This window comes from Lactuca serriola, chromosome 4, assembly GCF_051521515.1.
Source record: "Lactuca serriola cultivar US96UC23 chromosome 4, Lser_US96UC23_V15, whole genome shotgun sequence".
NCBI lineage: Eukaryota > Viridiplantae > Streptophyta > Magnoliopsida > Asterales > Asteraceae > Lactuca > Lactuca serriola.
Window position 1 is genome coordinate 319,919,157 of NC_136411.1, and position 7,217 is coordinate 319,926,373.

The 7,217-nt window shown below is 38.5% G+C and overlaps 1 non-coding gene across 1 annotated transcript; it reads left to right on the forward strand.

Annotated features, from left to right (window-relative positions):
* Positions 1-6,080: 6,080 nt before the first annotated feature.
* Positions 6,081-6,187, forward strand: LOC145049011 (small nucleolar RNA R71). Its single transcript, XR_013683133.1, has one exon. It is a non-coding gene; the product is annotated as a small nucleolar RNA R71 (small nucleolar RNA).
* Positions 6,188-7,217: the final 1,030 nt, after the last annotated feature.

Consider the following 7,217-nt stretch of genomic DNA (forward strand, 5'->3'; position numbering starts at 1 on the left):
TAATTCTTTCGTTGGTTACCGATTCAAGTGATTAGATTCGTGTTCACTACCCTAATCCTTAGCAAATAAACTAACTTAAACAGTGGCCAATTGTCTAATTTAATTATATTCACTAGATTAATTATTCGGGTTAAGTTAGACTTGCAATAGTTAATTAATTTATTCTATTAATTAACTCCTTGTTTGATGGTCATCTTACAAGCTTGCACATGAATTTACTCAATTTTCTTATTAATTCTAGTTTCATATTCATTAATCCTAGACATATAGCATAGTGATCACATAGCATATGAGGTCAATAATCAATAGATGTTCATGCTAATTAATTACCTTCCTATTAACAGAAAATCAATTATCATTCACACACAAGGTTCTTTAGCAAGCTAAAATAGCAAAAATTCACCAACTTGGAATTAATCCTACCAATCAATCAAACCATATTGTCAACTTTGTATCCCCAAACAGAAGTCTAAAGGTTTTAGCTCATAATTAAAGTAAATAACAGCAAACAAACAAAGTCAAGTTGCTTAATCATGATGAATAAACAAAAGAATAAGTGGAATGATGAAATTTTGCCTTAATTACTCTCCGGAATTGAATTCTAGCTCCTTTCGTCATCTTTTAGGGTTTCTCTGGCTTCTCAATCGTAGCAAAAATACTTCTGAATCGTCCCAGAACTCTCCTCTATCGATCTGTGGAATTATCTTTAAATATCCGAATCGGCTCGTCGAGTCAAGTGGTGACTCGTCGAGTCCCTCTCACATTCCCCGTATTGTGATAACTCTCTAGGATCCCGAGTCATTATCTTCTCGATTCTTCGATTGAACTCGCCGAGTAGCCAATATGACTCGCCGAGTAGATGCCATTTTTAGTGTTTTTCTTCTTTATTCCATTCTTGATCTTCTAACTGTTTCTCCCGCTTCCTTTCGCTTCCGAGCTTCATCTTTGGACTGAAAAACATAATTTAACACTTTTAAGTACCTTTTGTCCATAATATGCAATAATTTAGCTAATAAATGAGTAAAAATGTATACTTAATATGAACTAATTATGCACATATCAAAAATACCCCACACTTGTCTTTTGCTTGCCCCCAAGCAAAACTGAATTTTAAACATATTAGAATCATATATAACAACTCCAATCTAACCCAACCATTATGCCAAGACCGCAACGCATGCATTTGTGTCTAAAATTTTTTCTAAAGACCTCCCATACTCTAAATACTCACAATCCTCATAAACATTTGCCCACTCATCCCGAACTATGCTCATTTTATGCAACCCTCCGAATCCATCCGCAGAAAACCTCCTAACCTCAAGGTATTTTTAATTGAGCAACCCGAGCATACATAATCTAAAATTACAAGTTTTTGATACCACTATGGAGCACTTTTGAATTCATCTCTTCTTTGATATTTGCTTTGATCTCTTTGAATTCACCACCTTTATTGTTTGATTTTCGGGTATCTTTGATTTTTTTGGATTTCTAGGAATTTTGATCTTTTGATCTTCACTTTAACTGCTCCAAAATTCATACAATTTCTCTTGTAATTCTCTCTTTTTTTTTTTTTAACATGTACCTCTTTTTTTTTCCACTGAAATCCCTACATGCTTAAGCAGGGGCGCTCAATCTCAACCTTTATTGGCTAATGATAACAATCTTCCCGGATACATTTCAAGTTTAGGCTGCTAAACATATTGCATCCCTCAGGCCGAGCAGGGTCGTGTTTTTGTCCCATGATTTCGCTAGAATAAGGAAGCCACAAATGCACTAGAACGTATATAGGCTCAACTAAACATTTGGGTTATCATGCAATTATCAACACAACTCTAACATGGAGTCCTAATTTTACTTTTACCAAAATTTTCTAATTTAGATCCTAAGTAATACTTTTGGTATGCAAAATTTTAAAATTAGCCTAAATTAAGACTCTAAATTTTCTAATATGTAACCTACCCCCTACCCCACACTTATTTTATGCAATGCCCTCATTGCATATTATGTATGACAAAAACATAAAAAAAAACTAAAGAGGGAATTGGAACAAACTCCCCTGGGATAGAAGTGGATAGGTTGATCACTTTTCTTTTCCGTTCCAACTTCAATTGACTTTAGACATGGTATCCATGCCTTGGGTGTCTCGTCTCGTGTGGGTCACTCCAAATACGCGGATAACAGTGTAAGATCTTCAAGAATAAATATGGAAAGAATATATAGTCAAGTGGTACTCTAATCAGTATCAAATCAGCAGCCCCTTCGACATGAAACCAAACGACTCATCGAGTATATACCAGACTCGTCGAGTTACTTCGGGAAATCTTTGGATTGTTGAGAATTAAGGGCGACTCGTCGAGTCAGTTTAGTGCACTCGACGAGTTGGTCACTGAATGAAAATAATATAATTCTGCATCTGATCCAGCTTCCAATAAACTCTCTATACTTTCTATTCACTTCTAGACTCCCTTGCCAACATCTCTAAGGACCAGACTCAATACTTTAACTCTAATGCTCCTCCTTTCTTGACTCTCTTTCTCACTTTGATTCTATAACTCTAAACCCTTTTTGAAGCTAGCACTCCTAATTCAATTCTGAAAAATTGTCAAAGCATCAAACATCAATTAAACATCAAAAGCAAGTTTTTAAAAACATCAAACAAACCAAAAAACAAACACAAAATTAAAAATTGTTCAATAAAAATGCATAAAAACATCAATCCTCCTCATAACGAACATTCTGCAGCCAATCCCAATCTATCCGGTTGGGCACATAGACCTCCTTCTTCTTGATATCAGCCAGCTTCTTCTTCCATTTCCGCAATGTCGAAGCGGACTCGATTTGAGGGAAGTTTAGCCACGGAAAATCCCCTTGGTTGCCACTGGAACTTTGTCCTCTTCTGAACATGATTTCTACAAAACAAATACACAAAACCCAGAAAACACAGAATATAATTAAAAACAAACATCTCACATATGTTTCCCGACTCGACTCGTCGAGTCCAGGCTCGACTCGGCGAGTCGCACAAACTGCACGAGTCAGTCGACGGGTCGATGCAAATTAGGCCATGAAACCTGGAAATTTCGTCAAGGGTTTTTTTGTCTAGGCATACATTATTAAGGTATTAAGGCCAAAATAAGCTTTCAAAACAACATAATTCATGAAAAATCAAAACCCTAGAAATTCATTACTTTTCAAAAACGGGGTTTTCATGCAATTGCTGGTATAGATGGCCTTATAATCACGTTCTTAACAGAAATCAAGAAGAAATTTGTTACCTTTTGAGTTTGAACTTGAGAAATTTGAAGAAAACTTAGAGAAAAAATATGAATGCTTGAGAGGAAGTTGAGAGAGAGGCACCCGGCGAGTATGTATGTGAAAACTGATCCTTAGGGTTAAAACCCTAGTTACCAGATGTAAAAGTAATTTTGAAATATTTTTTTTTCTGTAAATAATACCGACTCGTCGAGTCGGAGTCAGACTCGGCGAGTCTGGTCGCGAAGTCAAACTTTTTCTGAAATCCATATATATACTCGTCGAGTCGTGGTCAGACTCGGTGAGTCTCTTTCAAAAATTCATAATTTTCAAAATTTTTTTTATTTATTTAAAATCATTTCACCCCACACTTAGCCCATACACACTCTCAAGCAGACATGTCCGATAAATTGGAGAATTAACATTTTAAAAACGAAGGAAAAATTAAAAAAACTAAAAAGTAAAAGAAAGCAAACTCTATATAACGGGTTGCCTCCCGCCAAGCGCTTCTTTTTAAGGAGTCATTAGCTAGACTCCTTCCCGTCTACGTTTCGTCATCTTCGAGCATTGGGAATGCACGCCTAGTCCTTTGTGGTTTGTACTTAGTCTTGTAAGCGTGAATCTTCTTCTTGTAAGCCCTTTTCAATTCATCTTTTTTCTTTTTCACAGCATCCTCCTCAGTTGCTTGGGCTTCCCTTTTCCTCTTTTTCTTTTTTAACCCATTCTTCTTTACCTTCTATTGTACCTCCTTCTCTTTAAATTTAATCACTTCATATTTCATGATGGTTCGTGCTTTAGGTTTAGTAGTGAATGGTTGATCAGCTTCCACCCTTCTTTCCTTTGTGTCTTCATCCTTTTCTGTGTTCGACCCTTCTCCAAATGGAATTGTATCAAGGCATGCCACCTCGGCGTCTTGGACTTCCATTCCTTTTCCTTCTTCTGCTGTTTGTTCTTCCAAAGAATCATAAATAGTAACTAAATCCAGGGTATGTGAAGAACTATCAACAAACAGATCAACATTGGCCAAGTTTTTATCAAATTCGACTGGACTCGTCGAGTCCATCAAGGTGACTCGGCGAGTCTGATCGGGTTCCATCAATTCTGGAGTGTTTTCTGAGTTGGCTCCTTCCAGTAGCTTTTCTAACTCCTCCAAGTCTTTGCTAGCATCTCCACCTTCTTCAGAGTGTGGCAAAAACTTGCTTGGATCTTCTTTTAGCAAAATTTCAAGCTCTTTTTGTAATATCTCATCATCCAATTGGATAAATGAGATTTCTTCTCTCTTTTCTTCTTCTTGCTTGGCTTCTGGAATAGCTTTAAACATCACCGACTCATCACCCACTCTCAATGTCATTGTAGACTAACTTATATCAATTAGAGCACACGCGGTGTTTAAGAATGATCTTCCCAAAATAATTGGTATTTCGGGGTCTTCTTCCATATCCACCACTACGAAGTCTACTGGAAAAATAAACTTGTCCACTTTGATAAGGAGATCCTCACAAACGCCTTGTGGATGAATTATCGTTTTGTCCGCCAAATAGATCCTCATATTTATCGGCCTTGGTGCTGGTAAATTCAGCTTCTTAAAGAATGAATAGGGCATCAAATTAATGCTTGCACCTGAATCAGCTAATGCTCGGGTAAAAACTTCATTACCAAATTGGCACGGAATCACCATATTTCCCGGATCACTCTTCTTTTCAGGCAGCTCATTCATCAATATTTCCGCGACTTCTGCTAAATCCTTCCTAGCAGCGAAAAGGCTTTTAAGCAAGTTGAAGTATTTAGGTGTTTGGAGCATTGTTTCCACAAATGGCATATTGACTTGTAAAGCTTTAACATGCTCCATGAAGGTTCTGTATGCTTTTACTTTTTCTGCAGGCATGGCTTTGATTGGATATGGCAGAGGAGGATTATATGAATTTAGAGAACTGGCAGTTTTATCATTCCTACATGGACTCGTCGAGTCCATTGGAGTGACTCGGTGAGTCGGATCGGGTTTTGCTGGATCCGATTCTTCTTCCTTTTCTGCCTTCTTCTTGGAGATTTTCAGTGCTTCTGTGAATGTTTCTTCATTGCTGGAGGTTATTACATTTACATTCTCCATTCTTGGATTGGGTTCGGTGTTACTCGGAAGTTGACCCGGTCTTCTATCATTCACTTGATGCGCAAGCTGCCCCAGCTGTTTCTCAATGTTGAGAATTGATGCTTGCTGATTCCTAAGCATGTTTCTGGTCTCGTGTATGGCAACATCGTGATCACTGTGTCTTTTTTCGGACGCGGCTATGAATCTAGTGAATAACTCTTGTAAATCGGCTTTCTTTTCTACCGGTTCTTCCTTTTGGTATAGTCCCCTCTCCTTCTGCTTGTATTTCTCCTCCTTTGCCTTCTTATACTCCTCGTATGGTAGCCAATCCTTCTTAGGTTTCCGCCAATTTTCATCATATCGATCACCACTTGAGTAAAAGACGTGAGCTTTCTTATTTCCATTCTCATCCAAATCACAATCCTTTGTGAGATGGGGCCCTCTACAATTTTCGCATCCTACCCTAATAGCATGGATTGCTTGATCCATTTTTGTCATTCTTCGATCTAGACTATCAAGCTTAGCTATCACCGCCACCATGCTATCATTTGCCGCGTTCACTACCCCACGACTTACTTCGTTTCTCGGATTGTGGTATTCTCTAGAGTGTTTAGAGAATTCTTCAATTAATTCTTTAATTACGGGGGGTGCCTTCTTTGTGAGCGGGCCTTGAGAATCAAGCAATTGCCTTGTGGTGACATTAACTCCATCATAGAAGATGGAGACCTCTTGTTGGCTATTAAGGTCATGGTGAGGGCAATTTCTAAGTAGGCTCTTATATCTTTCCCAAGCTTCATAAAGAGATTCTCCAGGTTGTTGCTCGAAGTTGGCAATGGCTTTCTTTAGCTTGGCTATCTTGGAGGGTGGGCAGAAATGGTCTATGAACTCTTCTTTCATCTTGGCCCATGTGGTGACCGATCCGGGAGGAAGTGACTTTAACAAATCTTTTGCAGCTCCTTTAAATGTGACAGGAAGCATGCGAAGAAGCTGGGTCTCGCGTGGAACATTCGGGACGTTGAAGTAATCGGCCACATCATTCACTTCGTCCAAGTGCTTGTAAGCGTCTTCATGATCCTTCCCGTAAAAAGGAATCTCCTTGAGTTGGGCGAGAATATGGCCTTTTAGTTCGAATGTAGCGGTCGCGGGAATTGCGGGTTGCACAAGCCCCGGCCCGGTGTCATCACGCATCCTTTTCTTCCACTCCCCCATGGGGACTTCATCGATGTTAGCCATTGTGATAGCTAACTCTTCTTCGGAATCGGTTTCGTGCTCGTAAGTATGCTCTTCTTCTTCCTCGGTCTCGTACTCGATATCTTCTTGAATTGGTTCTTCAATTGTTAACGAGGCACTGGATGCTCCTGATTTGCTGCTCCTTTTCTTGCTGAAAACGGACTTTAAATTCTTAAGTGGTGAGTTCTTTGAAGTTGCGGTTTCTCCAACGGCTTTTCTTTTTCTTAATGCGGATTCCGGGTCTTCCAAAGGAGGTACCAGAGGTGTATCATATCCTCGGGTCATGAAACAACTGTAAACAAACAAAACAACAGAACGCGTAAAAGGAACAAAAATGAAATAAAAAAATAAGACTGAAACAGCGATGTACTCGCCGAGTCGGCACGAGTGCACTCGGCGAGTTCAAGGTAAAAACAGAAAAGAAAATTTCTAGTTACTCTAAAAACGGAATTTTAATAAAACTAAATCTACTTACTGATTTGCTTTGTAAATAACTTTGTGTAAGATAAATCCCACACAAAGGATCGATTAAACTAGAATTTAATGTTAATTTTAGAACCGTTCCCCGGCAACGGCGCCAAAAACTTGATGTGTGTAAACTCACTTAGTTTTAAACCTACTTTTAATTATCAAATAACACACAAAAGGC